At 39.4% G+C, this 23998-nt stretch overlaps 1 protein-coding gene and 1 long non-coding RNA gene across 2 annotated transcripts in view; one reads left to right on the forward strand and one right to left on the reverse strand.

Moving 5' to 3' along the window:
- Nucleotides 1-23998, forward strand: part of PIGG (phosphatidylinositol glycan anchor biosynthesis class G) — a 196793-nt gene that overhangs the window by 26087 nt on the left and 146708 nt on the right. The gene's annotated exons all lie outside the window — the stretch shown is intronic.
- On the reverse strand, nt 273-3547 carry LOC103105182 (uncharacterized). Its single transcript, XR_001623098.2, has 3 exons — nt 1689-3547; nt 1139-1219; nt 273-663 (listed from the first exon to the last, which is right to left on the reverse strand). It is a non-coding gene; the product is annotated as an uncharacterized LOC103105182 (long non-coding RNA).

Raw genomic sequence — 23998 nt, forward strand, 5'->3', positions numbered from 1 at the left:
CCTCATCAGAAAAACGAAGGGGCTGAAAAATACAAATTACCCAAAATATAACAGGCAATTGTATAGGTAGCTTGTAAAATTATTCACACACATTCACGTGTGTGTGTGTGTGATAGAAGCTGAATTGGGTTCAAAATTGAATAAAAAGTGGGTAAGCTGAAATACATTGGGAAAACTATGCAGCATTTTCCATGATCTCAAACTCAAATGTACATCTATTTTAACACTGATATTCTTTCAGTGTTTTTTTTTTTATGATCATAAATAGTGGACCACCATGATTTCAGAGGATTAAGATTTCAAGTAATCTCAGAACACAATGGGTTTAGGTATCCTGTAGCCTATTATCAACCATGACTACTGTTTGAGAAGAGATGTAGAAGACCTCTCCATAGGCATAGATGATCAGAAAAGTAAATAGATTGGTCATGTAGTAAAAATGAGAAACAAAAAAAAAATAAGATTTGGAGGTGGAAAGGGTTTTAGGTGTCATTTAGTGCAAACTCTTATTAGAGCTGAGGAATCTGAGGCACAGGAAAGGAAAGTAACTTACCCAGGTCCTATATGTAGTAGGCAGCAAAATCAGGATTCAAACATGGGTCTTCTGACTCCAAATCGAAAGGTCTTCCACTATACGAGAGCCCGAAGGCTATGTTTGTATATCTGAGATAGCAAAATAACCAAAGAAAGTACTTCAGTACATTGGGTGGATTTTCTATGGATATTTATGGGAGGGGGGAAGTATGTAAGGATCCTTAGTATGAGAAAGGTTGGAATCTGCACCAATGCAGGGAGTATGCCCACCAATCAAGGGAAATAGCTCTAATAAGACTGTAAACTCTCTGTTATTACCTGGACTGTGTGTTTTGTTTTTAAGTCCCATCACAGAGTACTGAACACATAGGAAGCCTAAATAACAAGCTGAATGATTGAATGAGAGGCTACTAGGAGTTCAAGGAAATCTGGGCAATTTTCTCAATAAGTCCCAAATAGGTTTAAATTTCTTGTGGGAGAACAGTCGGTATCCTGGACAGTGAATGGGACTTTGTTGGAGAGAAGCTCCTGGATAAAGGAAGTGTTTCTATTTAATGAAACCCAAGATGCTTTTTCAGGAGAGATAGAAGATGCTCTAACTCACCTGAGATCTAGCCATCAGGATCCCAGGATCCCACCCTTCACTGTGTCTCTTTGGGAAAGGCAGAATCCTGCAAAGGCAGAACTAGGAAGAGAAAAGGGCCGTGATTTGAAACCATCCTGTTTTGAAGTTCCCAAATTCAACTAAAATTTCTCATTTTGGTGAATATACCCAATGTACTCTTTGAAGGGGAAGTAAAGAGAGCCCATAAAGAGCTCCAACCTTTCTACTGAAAAGAACAGATCTATGGATGTGACAGCCTGGGACCTTGACTCTCTTCAAATAGTCTTAGAAGGCTTCAGGAAACAGATCCCTGGTCTAGGAATCAGGACATGAAAACTGAATTCATAGTTCAGATCCCACATATGGTGTGATTTTAAGTATGTATTTGTTGCTTCTTAATTTAATGAAGAAAAAAATTGCTATTTTCCTTCTCTGGCTCAAAGTACACGAGTTATATATTTTTGGGATTATTTGCAGAAAACACCTTTATAAACTTAAAACTTTCACTTTATGTCACAGTGTCAAGTATGATGCCTTTGTGTGATCTCACCTTTCTCCTCAAGTATCTGGATCAAATCCTCCAAGGATTGCTCTTCTTCTTGATGTTTTCATCCTGTCCTGTTTCCAGCGTCAGGAATTACTCCCAGACCAACAACTTCAGGAGCTGCTCCATTATGCCAGTAACCAGGCTCAGCTATGAAGTCCAGGTCAAAGGTCTCATGGCGAATGAGTTTCTTCCACAGTGGATTCCTACTGCTTAGGGTGCTATCCCACCACTAGGCCATGGAGGCTCAGAACAAGCTCACATTAGCTAGAAGCTTTACTCTGGAACTCAAATCTGTTTCCAAGGTGAAGCCCCTCACTCTAATGCCCCAGGATGGGCCCCTGTACACCATACCAAGGGCTGTTGGGGACAAACATGGGATAAAGTCAGCAGGAGGGAAGCAGCAGCTTTATGCCCACAGTTTGATGTCAAGAACTAGTCACAATTTGAGTTTCAGTCATTTAACAAACAATGAAGCAATCATGGCTTAGAGTACTGCAACATAAGGTTCAAACCACTCAGTTTCCTTAGCTGTAAACCAAGGACAATAACAACTATCCTCTTAAGCTATGGTGAGGATCAAATAAGATAAAACATGTAAAGTGCTGCATAAACCTTAAAGCATCTCTTAATGTGGTCCCTAAATATGTGAGGAGCTATGTGGGATATAAGGCAGAAAAAGATATGGGCACATTGGGACAAGAAACTACAGCTAAATTGATGTATACAGGTGCTAAGGTCTCTTCTTTGACACACAGAGACACCACTACACAGGGCCTTTGGCAGATACCCTTAGACACAAATACCCACTCTTCCTGAACACACAGAAATATAGGCACTCGGGACTCTTGGCAGACACGGGCCACAGGGAGACTCTTGATTGTCACATTCAGATGCTGTTTTTGCCTTTATATTCCCAGCACTTAGCCCTGTGCTTTTAAAACATTCTTGTTAAATGGAAATACATACATACATACATACATATACATATATATATATCTTGGTGATTTGACCTGACCCTTGAGGCTCTTAACTGACACACTCAGACATGAACCCAGTAAATGCTCAGGACAGACACACACAGTTAGGGATTTGGGCAGGTATACTGACGGCATACCCAGGCTCTTGAGTGACACATGCAAAGAAACTGGTACCCAGGGCTTCTGGCTCCTACACTTGCTCATGCGCATATGGATATCTGGGGCTTCTGACACACACACGCAGGGTACCCAGAGCTTCGGGCTCACATGCACACACACGCATAGGGGTTCCTCCACTCAAATAGAACCTGAGTTCATAGTCAGGCTCATCTGGGCTGCCCCCAAGGGCTGCTCGGGATCAGATCATCTCCCCCCACGCTCGGAACTTCAGTTCTTAGCGCCTCCTTATCTTTTTCCCCCTTCCCCTAATCCAGACCCAGTCCCTCATCGGACCTGGACCCTGTCATGGGGTACGGGAGGGCCTGTCCAGGGAGACACGCCAGGGTCAGTCAGTACCTGGAGACTGGTTCTGGAAGCCGACCCATCAACCCTGGAGCTGCCTCCATGCATCCCAGACTCAGGGAAGAGTGCGCCTGCGCCTGGGAGAGTTAAAACTACAATTCCCAGAATCCAGCTGGCCCCTCTGTTTCTATTTTCCCGTTATCCTACCACCCACAATTAAAAAAAAAAAAAAGCTTAATAGTTAGCATTGTCCTGTTCTATTCCTTCCAGGAACTAGGGAACCACAATGATGTCAATGTCTAAAAGCAGCTTTGTAGACTAAAGGCTATAGGGAAAGGACTGTCTCTCCGCCAATCAGAGAGAAGTTACAGTCTCCGCCGCTAATCCCATTCCCTGAGATGCGCAGCATCCGTCTCCATGGCAACCACTGGAGTGTTGGGCCTGTTCTTTGCTCTTCCTCAGACGCCACCGCCTGAGATAGAAAAAGATTACTTCATTTTTTAAAACCTCATGTTGACTTGGAATGAAACTAGGTACGCTGTCAGGCTTCAAGGTGATACCCCCAAGTCGTAATGGAAAGAGCCCTAGAAAAACCAAACAATATATACAAATATGTAGAGAATCACTACAGTAAGATAAATGAAAACAGTAAAAGATAGCTGGACTCGGACTTAGATTATTTGCAGTGAACAATTATGAATCTGGAGAATATAAGCAGCTAGGTGGCACTGTGCCTAGAGTCAGGAAATTGCTGTTCAGTCTTCTCTGTCTTTGTGACTTCCTTTGGGGTTTCCTTGGCAATATTGGAATAGTTTGCCATTTTCTTGTCCAACTCATTTTACAGATGAGGGAGTAAGGCAAATAGGGATAAGTAATTTGCCCAAGGTCATACAACTAGTTTGAGGTCAGATTTGAACTCAGGAAAATGAATCCACACTATCCACTGTGCCAGCTAGCTGCCTTGGAGTCAGGAAGATCTGAGTTCAAATCAACCTTAGTTATTTATTAGCAATGACCCTGAACAAGTCATTGAACCTTTATTTACTTTAGTTTTCTCACCTGTAAAATGGGAGTGAGGATAATGATTGTATCTACCTTCCCAGGGCTGTTGTGAAGGTAGTATGAGATAATATTCATTAAGTGTTTTCTAAGCCCTAAAGAGCTATATATAAGTGCTAGTTGTGGTTATTATTATTATTATAAGAGGCTGAAATCCACACTCCTTGAAGTTGGGAAAACTATGAGTTCAGCATAATGCAAAAATAGGCCTGGCTTTTGCTTAAATGTTTCTCTTTGTTTTCCTGAGAGGGTTTTTACATTTGTTATAAGAAGGATTCATTAGGAGTGAGAATGTAGAAAATATAGGGGAATTATTGGTGTGAAAAAACAGCACAAAAGGTATCAATAAAAATAAATTAAAAAAATAAAAGAACATTGAACTTGGAGGCTTGTGAGATTTGAAATGAATCATGTCTCTGACATTAGCTGTTTCTATAAATATGAGTTATTACAATTTGCTTCCAGAGTTAAATGGGAGGTTAGAGAGGCCTTAGGGGAAGGTTCTCTCTGTAGAGGTGTGCTGGAGCCAATTCTAACAAGCTTGCAAGATTCTTGATTCTTGAATTTTCCTTTTGAATATTTACACCTCACAAATCAAAAATGACTTTAAATCCAAATTAGTTTGTTTTGTTGATTTCTAGACTAAATTAAGGGCTAGAGAGTGTGCATGCATTTCCCCTACTTGCCCCAGAGACTGGTCATTAACCATTTACCACCACCAGGGGAAGAAGGGTCTCTTTCTGGTTGGCAAAAAGTGGTCTTCAAGGACATTAGTTCGTTTTTGAAGCTGAGCCTTGTACATTCATAAAGATGCAATCTGTTAACAAAAGAACAGTACACATGATTATGACAATGTAAATGAGAAGATGGAAAGGAATATAAAGACCTAATGATGGAAACATCAGTAAAGGTCCCAAAGAATAGATAATGTTATCTACCTTCTTCCTCAAGGTAGAGATATCAAAGATCTCTAGGAAAGATTGCAATAATAATGTTTTTCTTTATTTCGGTGATGGTACAATCTAGAGTATGGAAATGATTGTGATGTAAATACAAAAAGGCAAAAGGCTCCACATCAGATGCATTGCTTTCAGTAGTTCTAGGTACTAAGGTTTAAGAAGGACATTAATTAGCTGCAGTGTTTGGCCCTAGACAAGGCTGCAAGAGGACAAGAAAGCTTTGTTCAGGTATCTGAAGGGCCATCCTGTGGAGGAAACAGTAACTTGTATGATCTCTAATGACCTTTTCTCAATCTAACATTTTTATGACTAATAATACGTGTCCATTGGATTCAGGTCTACATATAGACCTTGTTGCTAGATGTAGAAAGGCAAGGACAGGGGAAGAAGAGATGGATATTTTTTCCTCTTTTCTACATTCATCTCGTAGAAGGGAAAGAAACAAAATTTTTTGTGACATTTACCCAGAAGCATCATCTCTAAGATTTGAGTAGATTGATTTCTCCCTAGGAAATATGAATGGCTAGATAAGGAATAGGATCAGAGTACTAGTAGAATACTCTTCCAGGAGATTTCTTAAAATAGGAGAGTCAAGGAAGAGAGATAGGATGAGCTTTCCAAGATTTAGGTCCTGTACCCTAATTGGCCTATTTCCTGGCTTTCTTGTTGGAGGCAGTACATGGTAGTGACTTGGACCTCCCATTGGCTTTGACATAGCTTTCTGCCTCTAGCCTTCCTGGACTCTGGTCTATCACTGGACCACTACTTCAAGCCATTAAAATGAATGAAAACCCCTAGTTCCATGTGAATGAGTCAACTTTCAATGAATCGATAGCTACCAGGAAAGGATATAATGGGGATAGGGGTGGGAGTCCTACTCTATAGGGAATTGGTTTTATGAAAACTTTGTCTATTATATTGGATATTTTCCAGAAGTCTTCAAAGACCACACTGTTTGACATGGTCATACATGGAAATCTGGGACTGCAAAGCAGCCCCCAGGAAGGATGGAAACATTCACTGAAAGTCCCCTAAGTGACTTTCCTTATTAACATCCCCTAATTATTGGAATTGCTATAATTATTATTCTTACTTAGTCCTGGGAAAAATAGATGAGAGCAACATGCTTGCAGGGTTAATACAGATGTCGCCCTCTGTCCTCCCAGGGTATTACCAGGAGATCCCACTTACAAAATTAAACCTAAGGATTCTTATATACCCACTTAGATAGGATCCTTTTTCTAGGCATAAAAACTTCTGGAAAATTTGTGCTCTGAATTCCCTAACCTATATTTGGGTCATGTTGTATTTTAATTTAAAATCCAAGATTTTTTATTTTTTGTTTGAGATTGTATTTTTATAAAAATCCAAGATTTTGATTTTGTTCGAGAAAACATCTTCAAGGAAGAAGCTTGCTAACTCCTAAATCCAGAGAATGAATTGTTGCAGAAAGATGCTGGAAAATCCACACTACAGCAAGAAGATCAAGAATGAACTTTGTATATGGTTGATTGAACTGAAGTTTGATTGAACATTTATTGTAAATGTATACTTTAATGCCAAAAGGGACTGCGCTTAATTTGGCTTTCTGTCAATGCTCCTAGAAAGACATTGGTTTTGCTTTCTTTCTTTTCTATTCCTCCATCACTACTCTAATTTCCTCTTAGAAAATTGAATATTGTATGCATGTGTGTTTAGGACTACAAGATGATTATGTTAAAATGGGGAGACTAGTCTCCCAATGATCATCAAGGGGGATTGTGAATCTTAAAAATTCTCAGACCCTACTTCATAAGGTTTGGTTAAGACCATTCCCCATCTTAAACAATGAATGTACTTGATTAGGAATGTGAGAACTCCAACCTTACTCCACCCATATTTGGGCGTGCTTTAGGGGAAGAAAGAATTGTGGACTCTTTACTGAACAGTGAAAGATAATTAGCCCATACTTATAGTAAGGCAAAAGCTCTTAAGCTGTGCCTATTTTTAAATCTAATACAAAAGGGTGCTAAGTACCTATAAAGGTCAGGCAACTTGTAAACTTGCAAGTGGCAAAGAGGTGAGAACTTACTCAGATGTTTTAGTCTACTCAGGTGTGAATTACTCAAAAGTTTAGTCTACTCAGGTGTGAATTAAGAATGGTCTGTCTTTTGGAAAACGTCTACTGTGATTAGTAGATGTAAGAACTTAGGGGAAGTGATATGGGAGAAAATTTGCTTTAAAAAGGAGCTCAGAAAGGGCTCTAGGATCATTCAGCTGGTAGATTCAGCTGAGATTCAGCTGGGAAAAGCTGAATTGGAGGAGGCAGCTGGCCAAAGCTGCCTTGGAGGGCTTGGTGGCTGAACTTGATTTGAGCTGGCCAAAGCTGAACTGGTGTCTCTCTGAACACTAGAATCTTGCTTGGGACAAATCTTGTGGTGAGTGGATAAAAGACTGACTAATCTCTCTCTTAAGGCTTAAGCCTTAAGGCTGGCCTAAGCTGGGTTAGCCCTTTTCCTACTATTCCCTCTTACTCTGTTTCTCTCCCCTTCTTTAATTCCTTCATTTGTATTAATTAAAATCTCCATAAAACCCAGCTGATTTGGGTATATTTAATATTTGGGAATTTTTCCCTGGCGACCACTTTATTTTTAATATAAAAAACATATCTTTGCGGTCACAGCTTAAGGCAACCACTCTTTTATCTGTAACAGTTTATGCCAAACACTACTTTAACTGTTACAATGTTGATACTACCCACTGATTGTGCCCTTAGCAACAATGTTTCATTAACTATCTCCCTAGGCTTCCTGTCTGTTGTTAGGTTCTATGGAAACATGTATGTTGAGAATGAAACTGTGTGCCAAGGAGATGTGTGATCATGAGGGTATAAAATAAATCCAGGCCTCAGCCAAGGTGGAACAGTTTATCCTGTGAAACCTGTGCTGCGGGCTAAATGCAAAAGCTGTGTCCCATCCATCATTCCGCTAACACCATCCCACTTCCAAGACCCCATCCCCTGTAGGAGGCTGGCCCACCCCACAGCAGATATTTGGATGGGGTTCAACTTGGCCCTATCTTGGTTAGAAAAAGTTGGTCTGTGTACAGGGAAAGTGCCCTTTATAAGAAGCCCTATTGTTTTGTGGTTTGAGCCATATCCCAATAGTCAAGTCATACATCAATACTGATCACTAGCCAGGATAATGAGTGTTCTTCAAGTGTTTATTCTGGTTAGTGATCTGTATTGGTGGTTGGCCTGTGACTATTGAGATTTAACTTGAACCAAATAATGGAATTTCTTATAAAGGTGCCTTTCCCTACAGTATATATTTCCAAATTTCCCCTAATGGAAGCTTTGACACATAGTATATTCTAAGTGGAAATCTGGATTTACCCCTCACTAAAATAGTAAAGAAAACTTCAAAAAGAAATCAAAGGAACTCAGATCACTAGATTTGGGATTAGGTGAGTTTGGGCTTTGAATACTACTTCTAACATTCACTAGCCATGTGAGTTGGGCAAGGCATTTAACACCTCTGAGTCTCAGTTTGCTCACCTGTAAAATGAAAGAGGCTAACTTGGGACTACAGTGATCAAACACAATCAAAGGGCTTTGCAAACGTTTTATGCTGTGTAAATGTCAGTTATAATTATTATTACTAGGAAGTGATGGACTGAGAAAATAGAGATAGACTCTGAGGACAGCTGAGTGACTGGGCAGTTAGAGAGGTGGAAAAAAGGTTATGATTAGAGAAAGGAATTTCAGAGTTCAAGATCTTGGAGTTGGAACAGTTTTTGGTAATGGTGAAGTCTATTTCTATATCATACCTTGCCTCCCCCCCCTTCCCCATGAGTGGCTAAAGTTTCAAAGAAAAAAATGTTTATAAAAGTTGATGAACTGGAAAGTGGGCATTAAATCATCAGTGTGAATACTGAGTCTACCAAAGACAAAGACAGGGAGTTGGATGCAGAAGACTATAAGCTAAATTCTGAGATTACTAAAAAAGGAGAAAGGATGCTCTATAGAATCTCTATAGATCAGAGATGACAACAAAAAAGACCTGATCTATAAGATATAACTAGTTAGTGTACATCTCATATGAGAAGAGGATGCTGAGTGATGGTGGTTCAGAGCTAGAGCATGTAAGTGGCAGTGAGGAGTGTTGATCTTTCCTCACTTTAGATATGGGAGATAGAGGAAATAACTTCAAAAAAAATTAGCAGATGCCTTCAGTGAGGGTGGTAAAGGATACAGTCCCATCAGAAGAAAAGTAGGCTTCAGTTAGTACCAGAAGCAGTGTAAGAGGAGGTGCTTGAAGATAAATGGGAGCTAGTTAATAGTTAAATGGAGATTTCAAAGGACATAGGGGAAAGTGTGTGTGTGAGAGAGAGAGAGAGAGAGAGAGAGAGAGAGAGAGAGAGAGAGAGAGAGAGAGAGAGAGAGTGTGTGTGTGTGTGTGTGTGTGTGTGTGTGTGTGTGTGTGTGAGGGATAGTGACTCTAGAGGAAGAGGACTGAAATAGCTAGAGATGCAAGTTTATGGAGAGGTTTTTCTTTCCCCTAAGAAGCTAGAAGTTCTGAATCTTAAGGGATTGGAAGAATAGGAGGTTGGATTCTCTGGGTTTTGGGATCTCAATCTATAGGGAGAAAACTTTAGACTAAATTGGCCCCAAGGTATTAATTAGAATATTCATGTAATTTGACCTCTGTGGATTGCGACCTGGATGAGAAACTTGTTCTGCTTGGCCCCAGAGGGCAGAAGGGGGGGGGCACGAGTGAAAGTGGCTGAGGCTAATTACAGCTAATTATAAGGAGAAACTTTACAATTAAAAGTATTCAAAAGTGGAATGATCTGCCTTAAGCAGATCCTAAATACTCCCAGATCTTTGAAGTATGGGGGCCTGATCTGACCAAAGAACTCCAAAGAAGGTCTGACCCTAACAGAAAGTAGTGTGCTGTCTAAGGGACACACTCTTTGGGCTGGAAGGAAGAATTGGGGCCCCAGCAAAGAATAATGAATTTCAGAAAGAACCACTGGCTGAACTGCCTTCCAGGCTATACTTTTAATGTCTCATATACTGCTCCATAGCCTCTTCCTTCTCTCCACATTTCTAGCTTTTCCTTTCATATCTGCTGGTGAAATGGGTTCAACCTCAACATCCATATTCTATGTCAGTGAGAACTTTGTGCAGAAAAGTCCAGTGGCTTCTGGAAGCAGAACAAAGAAATGAAGTGGAGAGGGCCTACTTGCAGGGAGAGGGCTGCAAGGTTTTATGGGAAGAATGAAATTGATTAGAATGTATTTTTCTGTAACTATGAGGAGGTAGGAACAAGGATGGGTAGGTAGGTGGCCTAGGTGTATCTGTATGTGTTCATGCCAATATCTAGAAAGGGCAGGCCTTCAATAAAAACAAATATGAAAATCTCAGCACCTTAGTTATGAGTGAGTCAGATACTTATTATTGTAGTCTTAGCAGCCTACTTTTCAAAAGGCCAGCCTGCCATTTTTATATTTGTTTCTCTTGCGTAATACCTGGAACAGAGTAGACACTTATGATGTTTGTTCAAATTATTGAATTGAACTCTTGCAGGAAAACTTAGCATGTTGTTAGAACATGTACTGCCTGGACCTCTGAGGTACCACTTGATACTGGCTGTCCATCAGCTCCTAGAATGGACTTTTTGGAGGACAAGGAACAAAAGGCATTTTAACATACAGGTAGGATGATAAGGGGAATGACTTCCTCTCTCAAGAGCCTTAGATTGGGAGCTCACTACTCTCTTGGCTCTATTCTTGGCTTTTGGAGTTTATTCACCATTTTTCATCACTACCACCTCTCTCTTCATATATTCTCTCATCTTCCTCTCTTCAGTTCCCTTTTTTGTCTTTGTCTTCCCCTTTACAATGTAAACTCTTTGAGGACAGAAACAGTCTTTATTTCTGCTTGTATTTGTATTCCTAGTAGTTAGTCCAGTGGAACTGAATAAGTGCCTAATTAATCCTTGTTGTCTTAGAATATTCTAGAATCAAAGAAGCTTTTAATAAGTTCTCCAAAGAGCATGAGCTATAGGAACTCAAGAACCAGGGACCATAAAATTCAACAGTTCAATTCAACAAGCATTTATAAAGCAGTTACTATTTACTGAGCACTATTGCCAGGAGCCATCAAAGACCACACTGTTTGACATGGTCACACATGGAAATCTCGGACTGCAAAGCAGCCCCCAGGAAGGATGGAAACATCCACTGAAAGTCCCCTAAGTGACTTTCCTTATTAACATCCCCTAATTATTGGAATTGCTATAATTATTATTCTTACTTAGTCCTGGGAAAAATAGATGAGAGCAACATGCTTGCAGGGTTAATACAGATGTCCCACTCTGTTCCCCCAGGATATTACCAGGAGATCCCACTTACAAAATTAAACCTAAGGATTCTTATATACCTACTTAGATAGAACCCTATTTTCTAGGCATAAAAACTTCAAGGAAATCTGTGCATGAATTTTAGATTTACTCCACCCTGCTTAGTCTAACAAAACAGGAATGTCTACACCCCTACTTAAGGATTAAGTGTTGAGAAGAATGGCCTATGACAGATATGTACTAGCAAATGACAAATCAGAAACAACTGACAGACCCCCTGGGCTGTCCTAAGTCAAGCTTAAGCTACCATTGGTACACTTGAGATGCAGGAAGTGATATAAAAAACAGTCTATATATTTTGCATCACTTCCTCTCTCAGGCTTTTTTTTTTTTCCGAAGCAAGGTGGCTCTGGTGCTCTTTTCACGGCAAGGTGGCTCGGCAGTGGTGTGGCTGGTGCTAGGAGTCTTGGCGTCTTGGCGTGGCTGTAGCCTTTGGTTTGGCGGTGAGTGTCCTTGATACAATACTGGGAGAAGCTTAGTAGAGTAGTTCAAGTGAGGCCTCTTCCCTGAGCTCTCTTGGAGTTTAGGCTGATTCTTTTTTTTCCTTTATCTTTCCTAAAAATGCCATCATCTTAGGAGGACCTTCATCTCAGAGGAAGCCTCGTGGCTGGAAGTTCTCTGAACTCCCCTTGGCTCAGGCTAGGCCAGAGAAATCTTATACCCTTTCCCCTCTCTCTTCTTCTTAATTCCTTCCCTCTATATTAATTAAACCACCACAAAAATCCCAAACTGATGAGTATTTTTATTGGGATTTGAATTAATCCTTGGCGACCAACTAAATTTATATTTCAGTCAAAGCCACCTAAATTTACCCCTTACATGCGTCATGTTGATTCTACCTTCTGACTGTGAGAAACCGATTACTACAACAGAGAGACTTGCAAGCAGATGCAAGGAATGGAAGCTTGGAGGACTGTCCATCAAGGAGAAAAGTGAAGATTCCAGAGAAGTATTTGGTCAGGGAGACAGTTAAGAAAGTCAACATCTGAAACTTCACTTCTGCTCTCTTGAACTAGGAAGGAGGAGCCAGCAGACGACTGCTCTGAATTTCTGACCAATGATTTAACCTTGGAAAAGTTTGGGGCATAGCTCTGAAGATCCCTTTCCAAGTTATTAACAATTTCCCCTTAAGGACAAATCAACCATATTTCCTTATATTGAACCTTATATTCCCTCTGCCCTATTCCATCTCCCTAACTTCTTTCCTTTAAATAAAACCCCTTTTGATAGTATTTATATTATGAAGTTAATTTATTATAAGATGCTTATAACTTACCTTCTCTGAAGAGCTGTTGAAATCAACTAAAAGGCACAGGAAGTGGGTGAGGGAGAGGAGTAAAAAACCTAGTTCTCCTTCTAACCTTATTTCCTAGTGTAACCATTCCAGTACTACTCTTACATAAATACCATAGTAAAAGAGCATCTATTACACAACTCTGCACTTAGCAACAATGTTTTGTTGACTATCTCCTTAGGCTTCGCATCTGTTGTTAGGTTCTATGGAAACATGTATGTTGAGAATGAAACTGTGTGCCAAGTAGATGTGTGATCATGAGGGTATAAAATAAAGCCAAGCCTCAGCCAAAAGAGGAGCAGTCCAAAAGAGGAAGAATCTTCCCTTCTCTCCTTGATGGACAGTCCTCCAAGCTTCCATTCCTTGCATCTGCTTGCAAGTCTCTCTGTTATAGTAATCAGTTTCTTTTTTTTTTTTTAAACCCTTACCTTCTGTCTTGGAGTCAATACTGTGTATTGGCTCTGTGATATTGAAATCACTTTAAAAGACTGATATATATTAATTTAAAGTCGCCAAGAAATTCACTTATGTAATTCCTAAATGAAACACTCAAGTCAGCTGCCAAATTTTTATGGTATTTTAATTACAACAGGAGGAAGAAAGTATTAGAGGGAGAGAGAGAGAGAGAGAGAGAGAGAGAGAGAGAGAGAGAGAGAGAGAGAGAGAGAGAGAGAGAGAGAGAGAGAGAGAGAGAGAGAGAGAAAGGAAAAAGGAAGAGAAGGAAAGAATTTTAACTCAGAACCACTCTGGCTCAGGCTGAGCCAAAGTGGGCGTTAAGGCCTTGGATAGCCAAGGCAGGGAAAGGGATCAGTCCTTATCACTCACATGACCAATCTGAAGGAAAGCAGTCTGCGGGGCTCCTCCAACCTCAAGCACCAGCCTCGAACTGAGCTCTAGCCCTCCTCACAGGGAGGCCCTAGAACTCCAGAGGCTGTTCTCTACCTCACTTCCTGTGTCTCACATGTGCCAATGGTGGCTCTAGCTTGACCTAGGACCGCCCAGAGGTCTGTCCTTTTTTTGCACATGTCTGTTGAAGGCCATATTCTCAAATAATTAAATCTTGAGTTTGCTGCAGCCCTTCCTAATCTTGTTACACTGAGTAGGGTGGAGAATGTAGTTTCCAAGACCTGATTCTGTTATTCCAAGTATCTCTATTGTTATTGATCAGAAATAGCTAAATCCGATCTTCTAAAGAATGGTTTGAATAGGGTAGAGTAGTTTTGAAATTCACAGCTCCAAGGCAGAAGAGTGGTAAGGGCTAGGCAATGGGGGTCAAATGACTTGCCCAAGGTCACACAGCTGGGAAGTGTCCGAGGCCAGATTTGAACCTAGGGCTTCCCATCTCTAGGCCCATCTCTCAATCCACTGAGCCACCCAGCTGCCCCCTAGTAATCAGTTTCTCACAGTCAGAATTTAGAATCAACATGACACATGTAAGGGGTAAATTTAGGGGTTTTTGGCTGAAACCTATGCTGTGGGTTGAATAGAAAGCTGTGTCCCATCCATCATTCTGCCAACAACATCGCACCTCAAGACCCCATTCCCTGGGGGAAGCTGGACCACCCCACAGCACACTATAGTCACTGAAAGTTTAAAGATAAGGGTAAAATTTTTTGCCCTCAAGAAACTTATATTCTACCAATGGAAAAAATATACCCACAGATGTAACCCATCAATACTGGCTTTCCAGAGACTGGGCTCACCTGGTTCAATCCTGGGGGCTGACCTTTTCTTCTATCCTCAACCTAGAATTCTCTGAGAAAATATCAAAAACAAAGCTTTAATGTGGGTGGCATCTATAGTTCCCCAAATGTGAGCTGCAGGGTTCTCAATATCTTAGACATGTAAGATACAATATCTACTGAACATGGGATAGTGTTTACTACATTCAACTTTGGAAATTCACAGTAAGGAAAGGACTCACAGAAATATGAACAGATACAAAAACAAAATTTTCAATTCATCCATTAAATTTATTAGACTTTCCAGTAAAGTCAGTATTTTGGAAGGTTACTGAACACTTTTTACGTCAGGTTCCCTCATCTGAGCAACTCATGGCAATGGCATGACTGGTGTGAACAAGGGGATGACCAGGAGCAAAGAAAAATTTGAAGTTTGAAGAGATGCTGAGAAGAGGAGCAAATGGAACCTCCACAAGACTTGGGTGGGGGGATGGGATGGAATTCCAGCCAGGCTCAAAAGTGGTTGGAGGAAAAGTCTCAAAGTTCTTCTTATCTGGGACTCTGTGGAGCTGGGTAAAAGAAATACAAATCTCAAAATCCTTTGCTTGAACTGAAGAAGAGCTCAATTCTCAACTGAAGCCAATCTTTGGGATAAAGTCTTTCTTTTTCCTTTAGGGGGACCCAGAGCTTATCCCTGAAAAGATTTTCCTTGGTCAAACCCTCAAGAGCTATATAGGAAAGAAAATCTCAGGGACTTCCTCTTCCTTCTGCCTTTTCTTCTTATTCTTTCAACAACCTTATACCCAAATAGATTAGATATCTTGAGTTATACAAGAACTTGAATATGTGTTAGGAGGGTTACTTCAAATCTATCAGTTAAGAAGGAGGCTGTGGGAATAGATTTACCCTTTAGAATAGACTGACCGACTCCATTGGTAACAGCTCAGCTTAGAGAAAAAGAGGAAGTGTCATATAGTATCTAATCCCCAACAGCTGAATATTGGTTCCTTCCTTTTCAAAGTCCCCTCGCTATTACACTGGCAAGGTCTAGTTATTTTGTCTGTTCCTTACCATGGCACAGCTTTCAGGGCAATCATCTGCTGAGGATCTCTACTGAGAAAATCTTTCTTAGAAACCAGTACCCCCTCTAATTCAGAACCTCCTAATCTCTTAGTAATTTCAATTTGCATGGAAAGACTATTAGGGGAGGTAGCTGGATAGCACAGTGAATAGAGCACTAGACTTAGAGTCAGGAGGTCCTGGGTTCAAATATGGCCTCAGACATTTACCTAGCTGTGTGACCCAGGGTATGCCACTTAAACCCAAATGCCTAAAATTAAGACAACATTTAGGACCTCTAGCTTCTGATTTATGAAAGAAAAAGAAAAAGAAAAAGAAACAAACAAAGAGAAAGGCAGGAAAAAAAAATAGAAGTCCAGGAACTCTTCTTTTAGGTCAACCATTCTGGTTTGGTCTCTGTTTCTCCCCTCTCCCCCCACCAGATGCCTTGCCTAGTTAAAGATAACTCTACCCTGAGGCCAATTCAGTAACTGGAGAGAATCCCTTCCAGTAACCACCATAGCATAAATAGCCCTAGGTAGTCTGCAAAGCACTTCAATTTACTGCTCCATCTTCATAGGGTTTACCTTTCCAATTGCCCTTTATATGTCTTCCCCCATCAAATGAAACTGTCTTGTTTTCTTTTTGCATAAACATCATTCAGCATAGTCTGGAACAAATTAAATACTTAATAAATGATTTATTTTCCTTCTGTCTTATCTATCATCTATCTTTTGTAAATTTACATTTTCCACTGGGAAGGGGCCAGTGCATCTGGAAAGATGATTTCCTACAGGTAGTTTTGGGTCCTAGAAATACTAAGTGATGTGTCCTTTGGTTCACAATGACCTCCCAATGGGGTACAGAAGCTTCTACTAATCATAGAACATCTTGGCTACTTGAAGGATTGAGTTTGAGTGCCTATGCTTCATAACCTTGGATACCTCGCCACACTTAATGATAAGATTAACCAAAGATAGACCAATGGTTATGCAAGGAGATTGTCTGGGCAGAGACTATGTAAACTAGGACTCTATGGTGCAAATAGTCTTCTTGGCTAATCTTTTTTTTTTTTTAATAAAATCTATCTTTTACCTAGTAAGCAGACAACTGACAAGAGGCAAAGTGGAATAGCAGAAAGATTTCTGGATTTGAAGTTAAAGGAGAGGTGTTCAAATCCCAGCTCTCCTGTCTACTACCTTGGCAAGTCATAATCTCTCAACTTCAGTTCCTTCAACTGAAAACCTATAGGGTTGGACTAAATTATTTCAGAGGTCTCTTCTAGCTCTAAATATATAACCCTAGGAGGGGAGTTGCTATATAAAAATACATCTCTACTTTTTAGTGCATTTTAACTGATTCATGTCCACAACTACTATTTAAAACCAGTCCTTAATACTTCTTTCATGAAAACTTCCCTGACTAGTTTAAAACTACATCTTGTGTATCTCTGATGGATGGTTTGAACATAAATCAAGAAGTTGTTCTCCTCTTGTTGTTGTTTTCTTTTTAACTCTTACCTTCAGTCTTAGAATCAATACTTGTATTGGTTCCGAGGTCTAGGTAAAGGGAGGTAAGTAACTTGTCTATGGTCACACAGGTAGACTCCTATTGTTTCTTCACTTATAAACAGACTGTAAACCCCTTCAATCCAGGGATCTTGTTTTCTATCCAGCACAATTTAAACGTATACACCGTTAATGCTTATTAATATTTCTTGAATTAATGATACTTCTTGAATGGCTAATTTAACTTCTATGATATATTTTCTTTTCTTTCATCTTCTATCTTTTTGACCACCTCTCTGTTTCCAGTGTTGGATTCTTTGTATGCTTTTGCTTCCTAAGCATAAGCATTCCACAAAGCCTTCATCCTTTCCTTCTCTATCGGTTCTTGGAAATCTATTACTCTCATGGTTTTAGCTTTCACCACTAAGGAAGTAACTACTCTGTCTTTATTTCCTAGTCTGATCTCTCTCCAGGATTCCAGGTCTACATCTCCACTTTGTTGCTCTCCAGCCCCTTAAATGTCCCATGTCTAAAATGAATTCATTATCCTCATGATATGAATAACTCACATTTATATAGTCCCTTGAGTTCTGTAAAGCATTCTATATACATTATATATGATCATCTTCAGCCCCAAACTTGTTCTCCTCAACTTGCCTATTTCATCATCCTCATCATTCTACCATCTCAATAGTCTTTCTTCTCCCTCAATTATCATATTCCATTTATCACCAAGTCCTACTGATCATTTGCACCCTGGTATTCATCCAACCTGTTCTGTCCTTATTTCTACTACTATAACCTTAGTGTGGCCCTCCTTACCCCTAAAATGGATTTCTTTTTAATTTTTTAATTTTAAAATCTTTACTTTCTGTCTTAACAACCATTCTAAGACAGAAGGGTGAGGTCTAGGCAATTGGGGTTAAGTGACTTGTCCAGGATTACATAGCTAGGAAGTGTCTGAGGTCAAATTTAAAATGAGGTTCTCCTGACTCCAGACCTGGTTCTCTATTCACCTAACTACCTCCCAAGTGCATCATTTCAATGACTTCATTGCTTCTAGTCTCTTGTGCCATCCCTATTCACTGTAACTCTATTCATTCTCCAAGTAATCTTTTAATTCTGGCAGTGTTGTTCAGTAGCCTCAGCAAATAGGGGTTTTAGTGACTTGCCTGAGATCATTAGCTACTAAGTATTTGAGGCTAGTTTTAAACTCAGATCTTCTCAATTCTATGCCTGGCAGTCTTTCCAGTGTTCTACTTACCTGTCTTCCAGTTACTAACTCACACTAGAACATACCAGCAGACAATGTGGCCTCATCTAGTTTTATAAGAAATGGAATAAAAAGCAAAAAGGCAGCACTGACTGGTCCCTTTGCCAGGTCTGCAGGGTTCCCTGCAGGGGTATGGGGTGAGTGAAGAGAAAAAAAAATTCCTTATAATCACAACTATACTGAGTCAAGTTTTTTTCTTTTCTTTTTTAAAATTTTATTTAGAACATTATCATATTCTTTCTCTCCCTCCCCCCCCCAACCCTTCCCGTAGTCAATGCGCAATTCCACTGGGTTTTACATGTGTCCTTGATCAGAACCTATTTCCATGTTGTTGATGTTTGCACGAGGGTGATCATTTAGAGTCTACATCCCCAGTCATATCCCCCTCGACCCATGTAATTTCTCATAAATCCCTCTGAGTTGTTCAGGATCACTGATGGAGAAGTCCATTACAATCGATTGTACCACAGTGTATCAGTCTCTATGTAAAATGTTCTCCTAGTTCTGCTCCTTTCACTCTGCTTCAGTTCCTGGAGGTCGTTCCAGTCCACATGGAATTCCTCCAGTTTATTATTCCTTTGTGACTCGTTTTTTTTTCTGGCTGAACCTCTCCATGGTGCTAAAGACTGCTGTAGCTCTCAGGAGAATTCCATTCCAACTTCTGTATTGGATATCCTAAAAGTTCTGGTGTAGTTTTAAGTTATTTAAATTTTAATGACTTAAAACTAAATTATATCTTTTGGAACATTCAGCATCTGTACTTTCAAAGCAAACATCCTTAGGCAAAGCTTTTAGGGAGATGATGCAACTAGATGGATATTTCTGATCTCCTGAACTGGTATTTAAGACTTGGGTTCTCCAGGAGCTACAGGCAGCTCTCCTCTGTTTTCTAATCTTCCCAAAGCACAAAATTAGGAAGCTCTATTCCCTTGGGAATTTAACAGAGGATACTGAGCATAATTCTCTCTGAAGCTCAGAATAACAGATGGCAGAGTCCCAGATACTGAGGATTCTGATGAAGTTGTATAATTAGAATTTTGCTCCCCAGGACTCATTTTCCCAGCATCCCCAGTTGTATCTACATAACGTACTAATGGTAGGGAAGATATATTTTGATGTGACCACACCCCTCTTTCTCTTTTCCTGCATTTGTGAATGAGAAAACTTTTCTTTACTCAGGGTTTTACTTGTGTTCTTTTATTTCTTTAACTTCAAGTGGTTATTAATAAATCTTATAAAATATAATACTTGTAGTTGTTGGATCTTAATTTCAATCTTACAAAGTGATGAGATCATATTTCTTATCAAGAACTTTGAATGACTAAGTAAAAATGACTTACTATGATCAATCTGGACAATTGGCATCAAGTCCAAAGATAAAATCTTGGGGATACAAGATCTGGGAAGAAAAAACTCATGTTTTATGACCTGGTTCCAGCCTGGCTTAGGGGTCTTAAACCCCATTTCAGTGTTACTACTCTGAAACATATTTAGATGATATAAAGTTAAGTGGGAGATGGTGGTTAAGAAAATAATGACTATTGATCCAGCCTAAGGTATAAAAGGTGTAGACATAAGTGCTGGGCTTTGATTTGGTATTGTTGCAAAGTTTAAAATCTAATCTAGCAGTTTAGAAATAAATTGGAGCACAATACAAAACAAGTATTTATTATGGGTCAAACATTACACAATGTTGCCACCAAATGACACTCTACTTGAAGCATTCCCTTCTAATATGGACATGAGGGAAAAGGAATAAACATTTATTATTAAGAACCAAGGCACATGCTAAGTATTTTACAAATGTTATCACATTTTATTTTCATAACCATCTTGTGAGGTAGATGCTACTATTATCTTCATTTTACAGGTGAGGAAAATGAGGCAGAGAGGGGATAAGTGAATTGCTCAGGTTGTGCCTGAGGCTGGATTTGAATTAAAATCTTCCTGAGTCCAAGACTAGTGCTTTATGCATCATGTCACTCAGATGCCTTATCCATCTTTTAATAGGCTGCACATTTATTTTCTGGCCATTAGAAGAATGCCTTAAAAGTCTGCAAAGGTCTAACTGTCTCCTTCCTCAGATTTCCCCCCAACTTTGTCCCCTCCTCATCCCATCTCCCTATTTTTGCCTTTTTACATTTGGCCAGGAACTGGATTTCACACACACACACACACACACACACACACACACACACACACACACACACACACACACACACACAGAATCAGACAGAGAATCACAGTGAAAGAGAGAAAGAATACTACCAATCCCCAAGTCCTAATATAAAAGACAAAATGTTCTAAATATTAATTGCTGTAATTATCTGAATCTGGCCCTCTACCCTTGGGAGAATCATCTACCTCAGTGTCTCTTCCCTCTGTACCTATTAAATCAGACACCCAACAAATAGATTGTTATAGTTTTAATAAACATGGAATTAAAGTAATTAGAAAAATAAGTAAGTTATTCTTCTTGCCAAAGAGATTGTTCTTAACTCTTTCTTTTCTTTTTTTTTGTCCCAGTCTTTATGTAGAGATCCCCTCACATAACTGAGGGTCATAAAGGCTAGGTACAACAGAGAGACTTTTATCCAATCCTTCAGAAGAAAAAAAAACAGCAGCAACAATAAAAAACCCACACTAATATTTTTAAAAGTCTCTCTAGTTTACCAGTCTAATCTTAAAGCACTCTGAACACTTTGGATTACAGATAAGTATGGCCAACAGCTTCCCATATAGTCCCTAAATAGGGACTCAATACCAGATGTTCAAAAAGGGTGAGTTGAGAGAATTAAAAAAATATAGACATTATTCTTTTGGCTTGTCCTTTGCCACTGAAAGTTTAGTGTGATCTCAGGATGGCCTGATTTATAATGGAAAGGTCTTGGGACAGCTAGGTGGCTCAGTGAATAAAAAGTCAAGCCTAGAGATGAGATTTCCTGGTTTCAAATTTAACTTCATATACTTCCTAGTTGTGTGACCTTGGACAAGTCACTTAACCCCAGTTGCTTAACCCTTACTTCTCTTCTGCCTTGGAACCAATACTTAGTATCTAGTCTAAGACAAAAGGTAAGTTTTTTGTTTTTGTTTTTACTTTGGAAAATTTTATTTAAATAATGAATTTAGAGTGTATTTCCATGGTTACATAATTCATGTTCTTCCCTCCCCCTCCCATAGCCAACACACAAGCACATTGGGTTTTACATGTGTCATTGATCAAGACCTATTTCCATATTATTGATATTTGCACTAGGGTGATCCTGTAGAGTGTATATCCCCAATCATATCCCCATCAACCCATGTAATCAAGCAGTGGTTTTTCTTTTGTGTTTCTACTTCCACAGCTCTTTCTCTGGGTGTGAATAGCGTTCTTTCTCCTAAGTCTCTCAGAATTTTCTTGGATCATTGCGTTGCTGCTAGTAGAGAAGTGCATTACATTCAATTGTGCCACAGTGTATTCATCTCTGTGTAAAATGTTCTTCTGGTTCTGCTCCTTTCACTCTGCATCAATTCCTAGAGGTTGTTCCAGTTCACATGGAATTCCTCCAGTTCATCATTCCTTTGAGCATAATAGTATTCTATCACCAACAGATACCACAATTTGTTCCACCATTCCCCAATTGAAGGGCATCCCCTCATTTTCCAAATTTTTTCCACCACAAAGAGAGCGGCTATAAATATTTTTATATAAGTCTTTTTCTTTATGAGCAAAAAGTAAGATTTGTAAATAAGAGGGAAAAAAAGGTCTTGAAATCTATCCCACCTACCCTTATCTGAATTATTCTAGGACCAAACCATAGTAAAAAATAAGTCCCAATTTACCCTGATAATAAGGGAATTCATAATCTTGATGCAGAGGACCTTAGTATCTTTTACTAAAGTAGCTTTCAGGAGATAATTGAAGACATAGTCAGTGCCTAAAGTAACTGCACCTGAGATCACACAGGTCAGTCACATAAGATTAGGATATCTGTTTCTCTTGTACTCTTCTTCTCTTAATTTTTCTCCCTTTATTACCCTTAACCATGGACAATAGGAAGATCATATCAAATAGGAAAAGAAAACATGATTCTGTCTCAGCCATATACCTCTCTCTCTTTTCTCTCTAAATATATATGTATATATGCATATTTAAGTTATGAAAATAATTATTTGAAACATAGTCTTTTCCCCCTTGTTTTGAACATATCCTGGGAAGAGATTCCATGTTTTCTTTAGCAAATGTGATTGACTCCTGTGGACTTTTTTAAGGAGATGGCGTGATTCTTCATACACACCTGTGTAGTTAGAAACCACTCAAGTCTGTCCTATCCTGCATCCTGTTTTACTTGTGTACTTTGCCTGACAGAAGGGGACAGGAGTAAAAAGGTGTGGTGCACAAGGGGAAGTCTTTCTTTCTGGGTTGGCACCATAGTGGAAGATAGTCTTGAGCAGGAGCTCTGGAACCTGCTGGGCACTGGAGGGTTTTTTTGTGGACTTCGGCAGGCTTCCTGATTCAGCTTAGGTATTTAGCTAGGTGAAATTTTCTGTTCCTTTCTTACATTTCCCTTTTTTTCTATATCTCCATTTTTATTAAAGCTTAATTGTTAGAGCTACTAACAGATTTTTGACTCGAGAATTAATTTTCTAAACAGCTACCACACTCTTTTAAAAAATTAATATTACATTAAAATTTTGCTTTCATTTATTACACACCCCAATGCCAGATGCCTACTTCATTTTCCCTTAGGAATCTCAATCCTCCTCTGGCACTGGACAGTCACTAGTCAATGGATTTCAGAGCTGCAGGGGATAGATTCAGAGCGTTTATTACCAATTTCTGATTCTCCCTCTTTTCTAGTTCATGAGCTGAACCCAGAGTATAGTAAACTCAGATTCATCAGTTAACAGAACAATCATATAACAGTTCACTTCATTGAAGATAAGAGCAGTTTTTGTTGGAGTTTTTGGGTGGAAGCCAGAGATTAGAAATTTAGAATAAATCTATAAAACCTTCAGTTTACCTTAAGAGTTAGTTGGTTATTGTTCATGAGCCCCTTCCAATGTACTTACTTTTTTTTTTTTTAAGAACCCTTACCTTCCGTCTTGGAGTCAATACTGTGTATTGGCTCCAAGGCAGAAAAGTGGTAAGGGCTAGGCAAAGTGACTTTCCCGGTGTCACACAAATGGGAAGTGTCTGAGGCCAGATTTGAACCTAGGACCTCCGGTCTCTAGACCTGGCTCTCAATCCACTGAGCTACCCAGCTGCCCTCATGCTTACTTTTTCTAATGAGCCATGAGACACAATTAGTTCAAAGTATTTGATGAAATAGTTTCATAGTTGCAATAACACAAATAGACCTGTGATCTCATCAACATGAAAGTCCCATCCAATGATGCAGATTACAACTAATCTATGTCTGCCTATTCTGTGCTACTCTTGACAACATTCTTCCAAGAGTTTGTCACAGGGAGACTATTTCTTTAAGAAGGATATATAATATATATATCCTTTGTTGGTGTAAATAGTCTCCAGGATATTATCAACAATGGATTTGCACAAGAGAAGTGGCATAAAAGGATATATATGACAGGAAAAGGAGATGAGTCAGTCATCTAGCAAAAATGAAAGACAGATAGCTCAAATCCTTGGT

This window comes from Monodelphis domestica, chromosome 6 (genome assembly GCF_027887165.1).
Source record: "Monodelphis domestica isolate mMonDom1 chromosome 6, mMonDom1.pri, whole genome shotgun sequence".
In the NCBI taxonomy this organism is placed as follows: Eukaryota; Metazoa; Chordata; class Mammalia; order Didelphimorphia; family Didelphidae; genus Monodelphis; species Monodelphis domestica.